Genomic DNA, 19180 nt, shown 5'->3' on the forward strand with positions numbered 1-19180 from the left:
GAAATACTTTGTGAGGAAATATGTAATTTATAAGCGTTATTTTAACATTGCAAGTATAGGGCGTTCCGGAGCCCCTTAAAGAGTTATCTAACAAACATACAGTGTCCCGTAAGGGCCTTTAGAAGAATAATTACCATAAGAATAATAATTTCGGTACTTATGATCAATGATCAGTGCTTTTTGGTCTGCATACAGTAGTTTTCTACAGGAAATAGTGTGGCTGAGAAGCTATTAAAGAATTGGTTCTAAAACCTACCCTCGATATATTTTCACGTAAAACATTCCTTTAATGACTTCATTAATCTCTGCAATTAGTCTATCACGGGTTAATTATTATCATCATCATCATCGTCATCTTCTTCTTCTTCTTCTTCTCAAGGCTGTCATTTTTCATCTCCATATTGCGATGTTCATTTCTTGGTAATCATGGTGTATTTCTCCCAACAGATGTTCTACATGTTCAGAAACTTTCTCGGCCTCCTTTCGTTTTCTTTTCGAAAGCTTAATTCTAATGTGTTATCGTTGGCTTTCCTTCTTTATAATTACTATGAGATTTTTTTGATCATTGATCTCTTTCAAAATATCTGGTCCTTGTTAGCTTTCTTCAGAGCCACATTTTCGAAGCTTATAATAACCTTCTATCTGTTTTCAATAGTGTTCAGCTTTCACACCCAAGCCGCGGTCGGAGGCGCCTTTCAACAGTTCGCGCGGTTCTCCCCGTCGAGGTTCGAGTCCTCCCTCCGGCATGGGTGTGCGTGTTGTCCTTAGCGTAAGTTAGTTTAAGTTAGATTAAGTATCGTGTAAGCCTAGGGACCGATGACCTCAGCAGTTTGGTCCCATAGGAACTTACCACAGATTTACAGTAGCCGTGTTATAGTGGCAGGGAGAAATTTTCTTAGTGGTGTACTGCAGCAGAAGCCGTTTCACCAACTCACAGACTCGGCGTACCGTAACAACAGTGGCAGCTCGGCCTACGCAGCAGTAGCGACGAGGCGTTTACAAAACTGGTGACGAGGCTTTACAAAAGTAAGACTATCTTGTTTTCTTTGAACATGGGAGCCCCCTCGTGACGTTCATTACAAACATTTACAAACACACAGTAGAATGTTTTTAATTTATATGTGCATCTTGGTTTTAACAAGTTTTCTGATTTTACGAGAAATTTGAGCTTTGTAGCTTTGCAGAGCGAAAAATATTATGAAAAATGTCAATTATCTCTCACATTTATTAATTAAACGCTACAAAATTTCTGCTTGTTTACGAGAGTAGATCTCTAATTGTATCACAAATATTTTGTCTATACATTTTATATTTTTACTTACTGTGCAGTCCTTTGTCATTACTTTGGTCTTCTATAGTTGTGTAATGTACGCGTGAGGGGCGAATGAGCAAGTAAAGGTGGGTTGCAGACCTCGTTTCATCTCGGTGAAATTCAGTTTCATTCTTTTTCCTTTGAAATTACCAATCTCGTAAAAAAGGTTCCTCACTTATTTAAACGTAATTTATTTCTCAGAAAGTTCTGGAAATAGCTCTGTAATGGCATTTCATTCTGCTTTTCAAGAGGCTGCCTTTAATCTTCGTGTTTATCCTGTGTCACTTCAATTTATAGTCATTTCTTTTTCAGATGTGTTATGTTTCTCTCTTGGCCACGCTTTTTTTGCATTTGCAACACCAAAGTTAGCTGCAATGGAAGTGGGAATCTTTTGCTTGACATTTACTCTTCTCTGTATAATAAATTCGTCTCTGAGTAGTTAACGTTCAGTTCATACATATTTTCAACAACACGGTTTCTGGGCACTAAAACCAAGAAAATAAACATGAAACATGACAGAACGACAACGAACGTGGTAAGACTCGCAAGTAAGACAACATAATAATAATAATAATAATGATAACAATAATAATAATAGTCATACCCAACTGCTACGCCCTCTGAATATTCCTACTCTGAATTGTGGCGACACTCATCCGTATCAAAGTATGGTACAAACTCATTCGTATGCACATAGAACTTGGGCAGGAAACAGATCCCTTAAATATTAAGGAGATTTATTAGTCTTTAGATCTCTCTTGGAATGCCTGGTTTCATGTACTCAGTCTTCTGACTTATTTCATGTCGCCTTTATACATTTCCTCTGCTGAGTCAAGCTTTTCATCTCAGAGTTATACTTACACTCGACGTCCTTAATTATGAGTGACCAAAACTCATGAGGAGCCACTGTATGTGATGTAAATAGTAAATGATCTTCCACATGTTCCTAAACTACAGTAACACGTCGGGGCACGAACTTTGCGAGCTACTGGAATCATTCTGGAGGGTTTTTGATTCATACACCTTGCGTTGGTACCAGCAATTGTTCATGGACGATTGGTTTCAGGTTCATCGAGCGTACATGGGTATCGACGGCACCCCATAAATCCTCGATGATTGGGTGATGTGGTGCCAAGCCATAGTCGCGATTTACTGGAGTGATCATTAAGCCAACTGTGGCAACAAAAATCGGTGACGTGTCTCATTATTCTCTCGACACGTGGTATTTTCTTCAGGGACTCTGAAAGAGGGAAGGAGTTACAAACGATATACATAACGTGCACCTCACATTGGATCCTGCAGCTGGATGGTGGGATCTAATGGTAGCAAATGAACACAGTCCCCAATAACTGATTCGCCTTGTGTCTGACGCGACATGCTGACACGCAGGATCGATAACAATAGCTTCAGGGGGCACACGCCTCTCTCCGCGCCATGTACTCTATATAACTGAAACCAGAAAGAGCCATTGATGATGTCCGAGGGCCCACGCCAGTCGCTGGGTTATATGCCGAGGTGTCACCAAAAGAACATAGGTCTGTCGTGGACGGCAGTACCTTATGCAGTGCATTTGTCTCGTACAGTCTTGATTGAAGTGGCTTTCTGGCGCCCCAAATTCAGATCATTGGTGATAGGACCCACGGAAGATCATAGATTGCCCAGTATGGTCGACCTGTGCGGCGATTTACGCGTGTGGAAACGTTTCTCCTGGGAAACTGAAGATCCAGTATACATACTGTTGACATCGGGAAACAGAATTCTTGTGCAGCCTCCGATATGCGACGATCCATGTGTCTTGCGCCAGTTAGTCTCCCACTTTCAAAGCTGGTAAATTTGCGACGTGCTGGAATGTTCACTGCTCACCAGTCTATATGACTGGACAAATATTGTGGCTACGTCCGCGCCGTAAACCGAATCTAGTAACAAATATTCGGGCGTCACACAGGGGCGATCTGCACGTTTCTTTGGTTCTTGCAGTTTACTTGTCGCTTATCATGTAATCTTTTTCTTCCCATACAAATATTCCCTCTACTTCTTCCTCTAGTATCATGAAAGATATTCGCTGATGCCTCAACGCATGGTGCATCGTCCCATCCGCTATTCCAGTTAGCATTTTTAATACATCACTTTCCTCACCGACTCTGCGGTGAACATACTCATCTCTTATTAGTCTATTTAATTTTCAGCATCCTTCTGTAATGCAACACGTAAAGGGCCCCGATTTTGCTATTTTCCAGTTTTCCCACACTGTACGATTCCCTTTCATAAAATGCTATGCTTTACACATACATCCTTAAAAATTTCCTTCCCAAGGGAAGTCCTACCTTTGTTAATAGTAGACTACTCTTGGTGAGGAATGCTCAGTTTGCCTCTGCTGATATGACTTTTTGTTATAGTTTTATCTATTATTTTGCTTCCAGGTACTAAAATTTCTCCACTTTGCCCACCGTGGTCCCCAGTTCTGAAGCTAAAGTTGTCGCTTTGTTTTTCCCCTTAATAGTCTGAGGGCTATAATAACGACTAAGAATTATACTTGCTAAATCTTAATAGAAGAGTGGCATTTTTACACATTTACTTTTATTCTGAGCCGAAGATATTGAAATATAAAATACATCGTCTCCTATCGTCACTTAAAGATGTTTTCGTAGTAGACAAATATGGAGCGCTAAGGCGTATATCTGTTCAAAGGGAGCTGAGGCACCCATATAAAGAACGTATTAAACCTTCTCACGAAAATTTAAAGCAGACTCCTCACTTCCTTCTGAGCAGCGTAGAACAGGAAAGAATATGTTTAGTAATATGTGCGGGGTGATTACCTGACGATGTTGCGACTTTGAGGGCTTATGGAGAGAGGTAACATTGATTTCAGGTAAGGGAACCTGGTCCAGAAACGACCGAGTCAGAAGTTACAAGCGGAAACCGTTGAGGTACCTATCGCAGAGAAATACATGTATCGGTACTGTTGTTGCTACGATTGTAGGATAGGCAACCTTCATAAGTGCTATTGTGAACCAATTGAGAAAGATGTCTAGTAAAAGTTTGGTCTGACATGCGTACCTGAAGAACTGTGGGCACATGTTCATGTTCGCTACTATGAAACACAACTCTTTTCTTGCAAGCTCTTTGGTTTCCATAATTTTGGACGTTGAAGTATGAACCAAAACAAGAAAAAATGTCCAGTAAATATGGGCTGTAAAATGCATATCTTAAGAATTATAAACACTCGTTCATCTTCCTTATTTGAAAAATGGTTCAAATGGCTCTGAGCACTATAGGACTTAACTTCTGAGGTCATCAGTCCCCTAGAACTTAGAACTACTTAAACCTAAGGACATCACACACACCCATGCCCGAGGCAAGATTCGAACCTGCGACCGTAGCAGTCACGCGGTTCCAGACTGTAGCGCCTAGAACCGCTCGGCCACCCCGGCCGGCCTTATTTGAAACACATGTCTTCCACTGAAAAGTGCTCTTCAGGTGTGTATTTTTAGACCTCATGTTTACAAGACGTTTTGTCTTGTTTTGGTCGATACTACCATCACTCAAAGCTGCCTACGCTACAATCTTAGCAAGAAGAGTACTAGCACATTTATTAGACTGTCAGAGGTATTAGAACGATTTTCACGTATAACTCTGGAGTCGTTCTCGTTCCCGGACCAGCTTCCTTTACCTCTAATTGAATCATTTACCTTCGTCCATCATCCCTGAAAGTTTGCAACATCATCACGAAATCATCGAAGTGTGATTTATGAATTGGCAACTTGTACTGTGCAACTGGTGCCTACAAAAGAAGCTGTGGACCCTCTACGATGGGTGCCGGAACTGGGGTGCTAGTGTTTATGAAGGCCTGCAGTTCCTCATTCTGGGTGTGGTTACAGTGATCTAGTGGGTAGATACCCGCTGGTTGTCCGACGTCCTGTCTTGAAAGCAATAGCGTTGAATACACCTTTTACTTCATATCGAAATTGTGTTTGTATTAGACAGCGGCCAACGCCCACAGGATTCGTACTTATATCAGCAGGCAACCTTTCCCATGACCAGCATGCTGTGTTGAGCTGAGCAACGGGCAGAGGTAAGAGTGGCCCGGAGTGGACAGTACTCCAGTGGTGGTGCTGACTCAGGGCCAGAAGCAGGACAGCGTATGTTGGTAAGCATAGGGCGCTGCACCGACCAGCGCGAATAGAGTAATCAGTGTGGGACGTGCCGGGCGTGAGGGATCGGGCTGCTGACCCCAGTGCGGGCGGCAGTTGTTCACGGCATTGACGGCTGCCCACACAGGTGGTGGAGCAAGCAACAGCTTCTGCCCACGTGCCGATGAACACCAACAGAGTTCCTCCACACAAACCATGTCAGCTGGGCAGCAAGGTGGGTGAGACAGGAACCATTACCCCTAAAGTTAGGCGGCCACTAGCAGATGAAAGTTAACCAAAGGTGACTCGCCGTCTGGGAGGCGCCAAGTCGGCAGCATTCAGCACAGCAGGACAGCGAGAGTGTATGTCCCTATTATAGTCAGTTTCGACATCCAGAACTGTTTTGTAGATGCTTGGACGCCATCAGTTAAGAAGTTGTACTGTAAGCCGTGGAGACGTTGACCACTGAGATGCGGGTCTTTATACAGCAACGCGCAAGTGCTTTCCACAGCCCAAGGACAGCTATCTACTGAGCACCCAAAGCGAGCCCCAGGGACCAGAATATTGTGCTGAGTAGGCAGAGTGGCAAGATCACTGTGCATGTTTTGAGGGAAAGTTTTTCTTTTTCACAGAATTATACAATGTACAATCACCAGTTACATGAAATTTCTTATCAATATCACGACCTCTTAAGAAAACTGATACAGTGTCGTCTTGAGACAACTTACACATACGATGAGTATGTATACACGTTAATTTATGAACAATAAACTACCCTACGTGTCTGTACTTCAGCTTGCCTAACCATAATGTATGTGAGCTGTGCGCGGCTCGTGTTCGTGCCGTTATTGCTTCACATCTTGTCTTGGCGGTACTGCCATCTCGTTTCTTTTAGATTTACTGGCGTCACTAAGTTACTGGCTTGCCTGCCCATGAGTGGTAGCAGTAGCGCTTATCGATAAGAGCACTGTCGTACCATCTCTGGAGAGTTGCTGGTCACTGCGTGTCGGGGGTTCAGTCAGGATTGTTCACCAGTCAGGTCCGTACAGCCAGTACTTGCCCGACTGTTTCTGGGCCCCTTCATTTGGTCATCTAGCGGGACGTGGTCGGTTCCTTCCTTGTCCAGCGGTGCCGGGTGGCCAATGATCCGGTGTTCCCTCTGCATGGTTGGGTCTGAGACAGTGTCTCCGGGTCGTCGTGTGTCCGAGTTGCGACCGGTCATCAAGGGAGTCGGAACGGAGCAGCAGTGAGGTCCAGACAGCCATGACTCGCCCGACCGTTGCCGACACACACGACTTAAGTGGAGACGACCTTGGTTGGTCATTCGGTCAGTTGTCTCATTGGACGATGTGTATTTGGTCGCCGACCGCTTCTGGGTTCTCTGTGTGTGTCGACCTGGGATTCGTTCTTGTTGTTCCACAGTGACTGGTGTTAGTATTGTTTGAGTCGTTTGTGGAAGTGTTTCGCGGAACCGTGTGTAGCTTGCGTGGTTTAGACAGAGCAGTTATTTTAATGCTGTCTGCGTGCTGGATTGAGTGAGTCAGTTGGGACCGAGCAGCAAGAAAGTCACCGCGGCTTGAGGCCAAGCCGGGGCCCTGGCGGTGTGCATGCAGTGTTGGATCTTGAGGTGCTAGCTGCGACAGCGACAAGTTCGTTGCCACCGAACCTGGACAAGGAAGTTGAGTGATCAGTTAATCTGTTATGAAACCTCAACTATTATGACGTTTCTTCGTTCATTTGTGGGTTGTTGCCCCCTTGGCCGTTTTGGGCTAGCACCATCGTACGATGTGTCGGAGTCGGGGAGTCGGAAAACTCTTTCAGCCGTCTTCCTATGTTGTGATTGATTATTAAATTGTCTGACTTTTTAAAAAAAATTTAACTCCTACTTTTAATTGCTTTTGATTTCTAAGCCAGGCCTTTAGCCGTATTGTTTAATTGTGATCTTTTAAGCCAATGTGTAAATAAGTGATTTTCAGAAAAATAAAGTTGTGTGTTTGCTTGTGCAACTCACAGTAACTGTTTACGGCCCCATCCACAACCTTAACCTTATCCTGTGCGCTCTCTGACTACCTCCCAACCACGTTTCAGCATAGTCGGTGTTTGATGATGGTGACAGACCTATGTTAATATATTTTATGAAGTCCCTTTAAAGGAAGCAAGATTCCGTAACGCCAATACATACCAGGACTCCTTACGCCGTTAGCTCGATGAACCATTCCACGACGCAGATTTTCATATACTTCCACTCGTACATTGTTCCTTATGGTAACTGATGATGCCTGTCTACAGCTGGCGGCAAATATGTAAAGCTTGGCCTGCTATTGTTTTTGAAACGATACTACATCCGCCATGTCACAACATGAATGAGGCACAAGGCGTACCGCTGAGTAACCATTATATCATTGTTCCATCATTTTTATTGTGTCGGAAGTTTTGCAGCTCTGGCTGTGTAATAACGGTGCTGGCATAATTCGCTTACAGTGTCTTGAGCAAAAGGACCTAAGAGTCTCCATACTGTCATATTGCGGCTTCTAGTGTCACCTTGGTGTGATCTCCGCTGCAAAGTTGGTCAACGAAATTCTCTGCTGGGAGAAGGAAGGGAGGAAGATTAGGGTTTAACCCTGCGTCGAAATTCAGGTCATTAGAGAGGGAACATAAACTCGCGATGTTTCATGAATGGGGAAGGAAATCGGCTGTCCCCTTTCAAAGATATCGTGCCGGCATTTGCCAGGAGCGGTTAAGGGAAATCACAGAAAATCTAAATACCGATGCTCAGACGCGGATATGAATAGCCGTCCTCCCGAATGCGAATACAGTGTGCTAACCACTGTGCCAGCCGCCCGGTTCTGCTGGGAGAGGCGGAACAATGGTCCGGCGCGCCACTCCTCTTCGGATGGCCCGGTCCACCGTATCATAGGCCGTCTAAAACTCACAGTTTGACGTAAGTGAAGAGTACATTTTGATATTTCCTTACACTAATCCAGCGTGAACCATGATGGTCATTGTCAGCTTACTTAACTAATAATGATTTCCTGAGACGAGCCCAGTCGGCTGGCAACTTGTGCTCTCGGAGTTCAACTGGGCATGCGGTTTCCCGCCTAATATAGATGCATGTTACACAAAGTAGAGTCAGAACCACAACTGTAGCAGACATCGTGACGTAGATCATTGCGGTATCCTTGCTCGTGCTGGAGCATCTACTCCGCAGTAATGTGTCCTTTATGAGAAGACGATATGACGCTATATCGACGTTTTGATCTGGACATGAGTCGTACACCGATAGCCAAACTCTAAGGCCATCGCTCGCAGAAAATCGGGACATCCGGAATCTAGCCCGTTCCCGCACCAATTTTCAGTGCCGTCATTCCATTCTACAGGTGATGGTAGTGATTTTTTCGCAATTGTGAACTCATTTGATGTGTTTATGAGAATAAGCATTACCCCAGTTCTCAGAACTCCTGAAGATAGACGTTGACTGTGGATATTGTACAACAGACACTGTTCCTTTGACTGTTCAAAGATATCACTAAACCCGCCCAAAAGTGTAAACAACAATGCATGAGCAGCGCTTATTAGACGGAGTCGTTCCACCAGGAAGGAGGTACACAGCTCGTGTTGTCTGCAGTTCAGCCATGCCTAGATGGTCAATACTGCGGTTCGATCGCGTCCGCATTCGTACTTCGTGCCAGGAAGGGCTCTCAATAAAGGAAGTGTCCTAGCGTCACGGAGTGAACCAAAGCGATGTTATTCGCACATGGAGGAGATACAGAGAGACAGGACCCGTCGATGACACGGCTCGCTCAGGCTGCCCAAGGGCTACTACTGCAGTGGATGACCGTTACCTACGTATATGGCTCGGAGGGACCCTGACAGCAACGTCACTCAACCACGACACCATGCAGCGCGGTACGGATGGGCCCAACAACATGCCGATTGAACCGCTCAGGACTGGCATCACGTTCTCTTCACCGATGAGTGTCGCATATGCCTTCAACCACACAATCGTTGGAGACCTGTTAGGAGGCAACCCGATCAGCATGAACTCCTTAGACACACTGTCCAGCGAGTGCAGCAGGGTGGAGCTCCCTGTTGCTTTGGGGTGGCATTATGTGGGGCCGACGTACGCCGCTGGTGGTCATGGAAGGGGCCTTAACGGCTGTACGATACGTGAATGACATCTTCTGACAGATAGCGCAACCATATCGGCAGCATATTGGCGAGGCTTTCGTCTTCATGGACGACAGTTCGCTCCCCAATCGTCCACAGCTTGTGAATGACTTCCTTCAGGATAACGACATCGCTCGGCTAGAGTGGTCATCATGAACCCTATCGAACATGCCTGGGATCGATTGAAAATGGCTGTTTATGGACGACGTGACCCACCAACCACACTGAGAGATCTACGCCGAATGGACGTTGAACAGTGGGACAGTCTGGACCAACAGTGCATTGAAGAACTTGTGGATAGTATGCCACAACGAATACAGGCATGCATCAATGCAAGAGGACGTGCTGCTAGGTATTAAAGGTACAAGTGTGTAAAGCAATCTGGACCACTACCTCTGAAGGTCTCGCTGTGTGGTGGTACAACATGCAATGTGTGGTTTCCATGAGCAATAAAAATGGCGGAAATGATGTTTATGTTGATCTCTGTTCCAATTCTCTGTACAGGTTCCAGAACTCACGGAACCGAGGTGATGAAAAACTTTTTTTGATGTGTGCAGAAAAGTAAGAGGAAGTAGACGAAGATGAGGTGGGAGGCATAGTATTTCTAGAAAAGTTTGACAGACCACTGAAAGTAGACTATCCCTCAGAACTTCCGAGATCCATGGGAGAACCCCCCAAGGCTAAACTATTTCACATGGTGCGCAAATTAAATGAGACGGGGCAAACACTCTTAAACTTCCAGAAGTATGTAATAACTCCAGTTCCAAAGAAAGCAAGTGCTGACACGTATAAATAATACTGAACTATCAGTTTAATAAGTCATGGTTGCAAATATTCACGTGAATTATTTACAGAAGAATGGAAAAACTGATACATGCCGACCTCAGGGAAGATCAATTCGGATTCTGGAGAGATGTTAGAACAGGCGAGGTGTTACTGATCCTACTGTTTACCTTAGACGATAAGTCAAGAGGAAGAAAACCTAGGTTTATAGCAATTGTAGAGTTACAGAAAGCTGTTGACAAAGATTACTGGAATACATTCCTTGAAATTCTGAAGTTTGCCGGATAAAATATAGGAAGCGAAAGGTTATTTACAAGTTGTATAGCAACCAGTCGGCAGTTCTAAGACATGAAAGGGAAGCACTGTTTGAGCAAGGAGTGAGGAAACGTTCTAACCTGCCTCCAACGTTATTCAGTCTGTATAGTGAGCATTTGTGAAGAGCAACAAAGAGAAATTTGGTAAGGAAACTAAAGTGCAGTGAGAAGAAATAAAATCCTTGAAATCTGTAGATGACATTGTAATTCTGGCAAGTGCACCTGAACGAAATGACCAATGTCTTGAAAGGAGGAGATAAGATGAACATTCAAAATAGCAAAACAAGGAAAATGGCATGTAGTCGAGTTAAGTCAGGCGATGCTGAGGAAATTACATTAGGAAATGAAACACTAAATGTAGTAGATGGATTCTGCTATTTGAGCAGTAAAATAAATGATGACGGCCGAAGAAGAGAGGATGTAAAATGTACAATTGGAATAGCAAGAAAACAGATTCTGAAGCAGAGAAATTTGCTAACATCAAATACAAATTTAAATGAAAGGAAGGAAGTCTGTTCTGAAGACATTAGGAGTGTAGCCGTGTAAGCAAGCGAAACGTGGACGATAACGCTGTTTAGACAAGAGAAGAATATAAGCTTTAGAAATGTAGTGCTGCGGAAGATTTCTGAAGCTTAGATGTGTAAATCTCGTAACAGATGAAGATGTATTGAATAGTGTTACCGAATTACATTTGGGAAAGGAGAAATTTGGGGCCCAACTTGACTTAAAGAAGAGATTGGTTGATATCACATATTCTGCAACATCAAGCAATCGTCAGTCAGATATTGGAGGGATCTCTGGGGAACAGATATTCCAGAGGGGGACTCGGAGACGAGTACAGAAGACAGAAGACTGGTTTCAACGGATGTTGGTTCAATAGGCACGCGGTGATGATAAACGTTACGAGTATGTGTGCGAGCCCATCTAGGGTTAGTATTGAAGAGAGCTGAATTTGCTAGCTGGGCTGGGCGCAAGTCAGCGGTACAAGGACGTCATGTTGCTGCTCCGGGCGAGTCCAGGTGCAGAGACAAGGAGAACACGGCCAGAAATGAGGAAAAGCCCAAAGCTGGGAACTTGGATAGCTCTTGTTTGCGTGGCCTTTGTGCAGGAGACAATGCTACACAAATGACAGGTTGTGAGACAATCTGGGAGAAGGCTGAGTAACAGCTCTCTGAGGTTCGATAATAACTCAAATATTAATGCAAAACTGAATACGTTTGGGATCTCATAAGTATGAAGTGCATCCAACCACAAAACCAACCAACAAAATTTCAACGTCTTTAAACAATGGAAGTTAATATTTCGCAGCGAATAGACATTTTCACAATGAGCCTCTGAATTAACAACGGTTACGCTTCATGCGGTGTCAACAGGAGACGTCTCACATGACAGAAATGTACTATATGTATCATCCTCAAAAGCCACTTATTTGTATCTACATTATTTCTTGATATGTTACGATTTTTATATCTTTTTACAATGGAAATTACATTCTCCACATTTACGCAGCAAGTGAACACAGCATCAGTACCTCATATATTGTCATACTTGTGTAGTTATGTAATGAACAGTTTACTACTTTGCCTGTAACTTTGATCAAATGCTGATTGCAAGTGATATTTAAAAGCTGTACTAACTTACAACGTGTCAGTAGTATGTGTTATCAGACACCACCGTTGAAAAGAAAACCAAAACTCTATTCTGTGAAGAAGGCATAAATAATTATTCAAACAATGTCTGACGACAATCTATTGCCATTTATCGTGAGCACACTTGCTCAAGAATGCTGGTTTATTTATTTACGAACCAGCTATTACTTGTATTTAATGTGCATGGTCTGAGTGTGACCAAAAGTTCATAACATTTCTTTTATTCAAACATGGTTGTAGTGTGTCGGTTTAGTCCGGTAAGTGGTCAAACACAATCAAATGCTGTCTGTAGAATAAAAAGACGATGTATTTTTGGTGTGGATAGCCTTCTGTCAGTGGAAAAGCAGGCAGTATCGGAACACTATGGGAATGAAGTGGAGACTGGAACTTCTCTCGTGAAGAACGCAAGGGAGCGAATCTACACTTTTACCCGAGTTCTGTAAGGAGGTAGCTCTGCCTGTGGTAACGAGTGATATTCGATGGTGCAGCTGTTTGATTCTGAGTTCTGAACGGCCGCTACGGTACTTTAACTTCTGAAGGGACTCCATATTTTTAAAGGTATGAATGTGCTCCGGAGTAGACTCTATTTCCGCTTGATATATGGAACTGAGAATAGACAGAGCATGAATTCCATTCTTTGTATCACATGGGTTAATTTGTGAATTATCATGTTCAGCTCAGAACTGTTTTAGCTGGTAAATACACTCCTAGAAATTGAAATAAGAACACCGTGAATTCATTGTCCCAGGAACGGGAAACTTTATTGACACATTCCTGGGGTCAGATACATCACATGATCACACTGACAGAACCACAGGCACATAGACACAGGCAACAGAGCACCCACGATGTCGGCACTAGTACAGTGTATATCCACCTTTCGCACCGAGCGAGTTGGCGCAGTGGTTAGCACACTGGACTCGCATTCGGGAGGACGACGGTTCAATCCCGTCTCCGGCCATCCTGATTTAGGTTTTCCGTGATTTCCCTAAATCGTTTCAGGCAAATGCTGGGATGGTTCCTTTGAAAGGGCACGGCCGATTTCCTTCCCAATCCTTCCCTAACCCGAGCTTGCGCTCCGTCTCTAATGACCTCGTTGTCGACGGGACGTTAAACACTAACCACCATCCACCTTTCGCAGCAATGCAGGCTGCTATTCTCCCATGGAGACGATCGTAGAGGTGCTGGATGTAGTCCTGTGGAACGGCTTGCCATGCCATTTCCACCTGGCGCCTCAGTTGGACCAGCGTTCGTGCTGGACGTGCAGACCGCGTGAGACGACGCTTCATCCAGTCCCAAACATGCTCAATGGGGGACAGATCCGGAGATCGTCCCTCCATTCACGCCTGTCGCGACACCACTGGAGGCGGGCTGCACGATGTTGGGGCGTGAGCGGAAGACGGCCTAACGGTGTGCGGGATCGCAGCCCAGCTTCATGGAGACGGTTGCGAATGGTCCTCGCCGATACCCCAGGAGCAACAGTGTCCCTAATTTGCTGGGAAGTGGCGGTGCGGTCCCCTACGGCTCTGCGTAGGATCCTACGGTCTTGGCGTGCATCCGTGCGTCGCTGCGGTCCGGTCCCAGGTCGACGGGCACGTGCACCTTCCGCCGACCACTGGCGACAACATCGATGTACTGTGGAGACCTCACGCCCCACGTGTTGAGCAATTCGGCGGTACGTCCACCCGGCCTCCTGCATGCCCACTATACGCCCTCGCTCAAAGTCCGTCAACTGCACATACGGTTCACGTCCACGCTGTCGCGGCATGCTACCAGTGTTAAAGACTGCGATGGAGCTCCGTATGCCACGGCAAACTGGCTGACACTGACGGCGGCGGTGCACAAATGCTGCGCAGCTAGCGCCATTCGACGGCCAACACCGCGGTTCCTGGTGTGTCCGCTGTGCCGTGCGTGTGATCATTGCTTGTACAGCCCTCTTGCAGTGTCCGGAGCAAGTATGGTGGGTCTGACACACCGGTGTCAATGTGTTCTTTTTTCCATTTCCAGGAGTGTATTTCAAGTACAGTGGTCACAAAACGGACTTAGTTTTCTCATATCTTTGATGACTATTTAGTGTGGTGATTTTACTTCCATTCTCATGACGCTCTAGATGTAACTTTACTGGATTTGGTACGAGTATTTTCTGTCTGTATTTTAACTGAGTATCGTAGGACAACTTTCCGTTTATTTCAGTGGTCCTTTCTCGAATAATATAATGCATCGTAATTTTCTGTCGTGCATATTAATTATAAACGTTTGAAGAGAACTCTTTGTATTAACTTATTAATGAGTTCTTATTTTGGATTTCTGTGTATTTTATTAACTCGCTATTCTATACAATGCATAGACTATTCGTCTCCAGGATCATACGCACAGCTTATTATTTGCAGCTAATTAACTACGGGGCTCCTCCTTATGACTAGATGGAGCTATTCTTTGTAAACAAAGCGGTGAGTTGCCGGAGCACCTAACATATGAGTGACGGGATGCCGTTGGAACAGCAACTTTTCAATCAGTAACCGTTAGGTACAGTTGCAATTGGTGTTTGTTCGTCTGAGTTATGAATTTAATCCCTTTAGAATTACAACTGTAATTCTTTTAGAGTGTTCTGTGAACCAGGTCCCCAATCTACTGCTACATAGACAGTTTGCGGGGGGCTCCAAGCATAAGAGTTTGCAGCGGTTGTGTCTGTGGGAATTGGTAGCAATAACAAAATGCGGGGGAGTTGGCTGTGGAACTTCAAGGAAGAAGAAGAAGGCTATACAGAGACATGCCGAGTTCGAGTGTGCAGTGGCAGCAGCAGCAACTTAGATGGCGACACAGCAGCTGCGGTTGCCATTTTGACGCAGACTACTGGCGGCGATTTCGAGATAGTCGTCATTGGCAGCATACCGGAAGCAGCCAGAATGACCGACAAGTCAAATACTAGCAACGATAGCTTCAATATGTGTGAAGCAGCAGGTTCCTCATCAGTGTTGGAGCTTACAAGGATTAAACAGTCTCCCAGTCTGTGTTTCAGATAATACTTGTGGGCCAGTTAGCCCTAAATATGAATGTAGTAGTATTGATTGGGACAATATTAGTGGGGCAAATGGTTCGAAATCAGGGGAAGAAGATATCAGTATAGTTGATACAGTGACATGGATACAGGAGGTTCTGTCAGTGGAATCTAGTATATGGGCATTGACTACATAAATGGAACAGGGAAACTCGGATCCTCAGTTCAGATACTGAAAGTGCAAAAACTGAGTTAAATCAGATATTGAGGGGTTATTGATACAGAATTTGAAGTTATAAGGGCAGACATGGGCAGAATTGCTGAGGAGCCTGGCCTAGTCAACACCAGAGTCGATACAGTAGAAAAAGATTTCAGGAGAAAGTTGAAAAAGTTACGGAACGAGCTAGGTAGCGATGTTAAGATTCGTATCCTTAAACAAAATATGTTTGAGAAAGTGCCCACTTAATCGATTAACAATTTGCAAGTAGAGTAGAAGAAGGTGAGAAAGTTGATTTTCTTGCTGCGTGTAGAGAGTGTTTTGTGAATTAAATTCACTAAAATACACCTTGTGGGCAGTGAACAATAACTGGCAGATTTAATGAATGGTTCATGTACTACCAATGAAATGTTTGAGAATTGTTTACTGATAAAATTATGGAGTGAAACAAAGCAAACGCGACTTCAGAGTGAGTTCCTAACTGGAAGTTTCCGATACGGAAGAAGGTCGAAGCGGGACTTTTTGTTTGTTTGAACTGACTGAGTTGATGCATACAGATTGTCCGCTGGCAGCGTTGACAGAGATTACATTGCTCAAGAGACGACTCCCAGATTTTTACAATTTTACAATGGGACATTGTTCACAGTCTGACAAATTACACTGACGAGCTTTCGGATTCCATTGAGAAACTTGAACAGTTATTGAAATTCAAGCCAGATAATTGGAACAGTAGACAGGGAAATTGGTACCAGAGTGGGAACAATAGTAATATCCGCAACAATTATAATGATCATAAAACAAACGAGTAATAATTTTCAAAGGAAATCAATGCCAGGAACGAAGATTTGAGGGCAAGAGCATCGCAAAATGTAACGCCAGAATACGAGGTCAGGAAATTTGACGTCGTCGCACCTGAGGTCCGGAGGTGGTGAAATAAACCGGATTTGTAAAGGACACTATATTTTAAACATACTGTGGCCAAAAATGTCGTAGATGAACGTTATAGCAAGTAAGGACATATAGCGGAATAATTTTAGGAAGTGCAACCGTTAAGAAGGCTTAAGAAAGGTTGTAAAATATGCAGAGAAATTCGATAATGAGGATATTTGGCTGCAAAATTTATTTAGTTAAAAGAAAGTGAATGATGGAATGATTGTACTCTGATCACACAGAACATTACGACCACCTACCTAATAGCCGGTATGTCCACCTGCTGCACGGATAAGAGTGGCGAAGCGCTGTGGCATGGAAGCAGTGAGGCCTTGGTAGGTCGCTGGATGGCATTGGCACCACATCTGCACCCACAAGTCACCTAATTCCCGTAAATTCCGGGAAGAGGGGCGATGAGCTCTTACGCCACGTTCAGTCACATCCCAGATGTGTTCGATCGGGTCCATATCTGGCGAGTTGGGGGGGGGGAGGGGAGGCACATCAGCTGTTCCTCCAAACACTCCATCACACTCCTGACCTTGTGACATGGCGCATTATCTTGTTGAAAAATGCCACTGCTGTCGGCTAACGTGATCCTCATCAGGGCGTGAACGTGGTCTCAAACCAGTTTACGATAATCCTAGACCGTCATGGGGCCTTGCACGAGCTACAGTGGTCCCCAGCATGTCCATGTGAATGTTCCCCAGAACATAACGGAGCCGCTGCCAGCTTATCTCAGTCCCATAGTACAGGTGTCAAGGAGCTGATCTTCTGCAAAATGACAGATTTGCGCTTTCGCTTCATTATCTGATAGCGCAATGCTTCACTACTGCGCCAACCTCCAGTGCAGATGGTCATGTGCCAATTTCGGTCGTAGTTGCGATGGCATGATGTTCAAAATGGTTCAAATGGCTTTGAGAACTATGGGACTTAACTTTTGAGGTCATCAGTCTCCTAGAACTTAGAACTACTTAAACCTAACTAACCTATGGACATCACACACATCCATGCCCGAGGCAGGATTCGAACCTGCGACCGTAGCGGTCGCGAGGTTCCAGACTGTAGCGCCTAGCACCGCTCGGCCACCCCGGCCGGCTGACGTGATGTTAACAATGGCAAATGCAGGGGTCTTCGGCTGCAAAGGACCATCATTAGGGGTGTTCAGTACACTGTATGTTCAGGCACAAACGTACTCCGACCAGCATTAAAGCCTGATGTTAGTTCCGCCACAGTTCGCCGCCTGTCCTGTTTCACCAGTCTGTACAGCCTACGACGTTCGACATCTGTAATGAGGAGTGGCCGCCCAACCGCACGACGAATGGACGCGGGTTCACCTTACAAGGGAACCTCCCCATCGCACCCCCCTCAGATTTAGTTATAAGTTGGCACAGTGGATAGGCCTTGAAAAACTGAACACAGATCAATCGAGAAAACAGGAAGAAGTTGTGTGGAACTATGAAAAATAGGCAACATCAAGGATAATGTGAGGTCAAGAGAGCCGTGGTACCGTGTTTAACGTGAGCAACTATGGAACGAGAGGTCCTTGGTTCAAGTCTTCCCTCGAGTGAAAAGTTTACTTTCTTTATTTTCGCAAAGTTACGATCCGTCCGTTCGTTCATTGACGTCTCTCTTCTCTGTAATAAGTTTAGTGTCTGTGTTTTGCGACCGCACCGCAAAACCTTGCGATTAGTAGACGAAAGGACGTGCCTCTCCGAAGGGAACGGAAAACATTTGATCGCAAGTTCGTAGGTCAACCGATTCCTCCACAGGAAAACACGTCTGATATATTCTATACGACACTGGTGACGGACGGCATGTGCGTCACATGACAGGAATATGTTGTCGACCCATCTAACTTGTGCACTTGGCGAATGGGTAAAAAGATTCTTCTTCCTTGCCCGATTTAGGTTTTTTTTTGTGGATGTGATAATCACTCCCAAAAAAGTGATGAAAACATGAGAGTTTGTCATATAAACTGCAACAAATGAATGCAACAGTTTCACAGTCGCACAGTTTTCCCTGTGCTCTGTCAAAACATATGTTTTTAACGTTTTCAAAATTTTCCTTGTGTAGACCGTCATTTACCTCGCATCGGAAGGACAGATGGACAGATAATAATTGTCTGAAAATAAAAAGTTAAACTTTTCACTCGAGGGACGATTTGAACCAAGGACCTCTCATTCCGCAGCTGCTCACGCTTACCACGGGACCACGGCGCTCCTAGTTTCTCGGATCTCCTTGAAGTTGCCTATTTGCGCATGGACTACTCAGTGTGTATATTTTGCTTATTTTTTTCATAGTTCTACACAACTTCTTCCTGTTTTCTTGATTGATCTGTGTTCAGTTTTTCAAGGCCTATCCACTGTGCCAACTTATAACTAAATCTGAGGGGGGTGCGATGGTGAGGTTCCCTTGTTAGTTTCGCCACGTGTTGAAGACGCTCACTACAGCACTCCTCGAACACCTGACAAATCGTACAATTGTCGAAATGCTCGTGCCGACCCTCCGGGCCATCACAAGCTCAAACTCAGATGGATCGAGCGCCTTTGCAATTGTACACAAGGACAGCACGTCCACTGATGCTACACGCACCGTGCGTTATGTCTGACTTAGCAGTCATTCATCGCCAGGTGACGCTGCTATCACTTGGGTGGTTTTACATCGACAGTAGGTTGGTTGG

The sequence above is a fragment of the Schistocerca serialis genome, chromosome 8 (genome assembly GCF_023864345.2).
Source record: "Schistocerca serialis cubense isolate TAMUIC-IGC-003099 chromosome 8, iqSchSeri2.2, whole genome shotgun sequence".
Lineage (NCBI taxonomy): Eukaryota > Metazoa > Arthropoda > Insecta > Orthoptera > Acrididae > Schistocerca > Schistocerca serialis.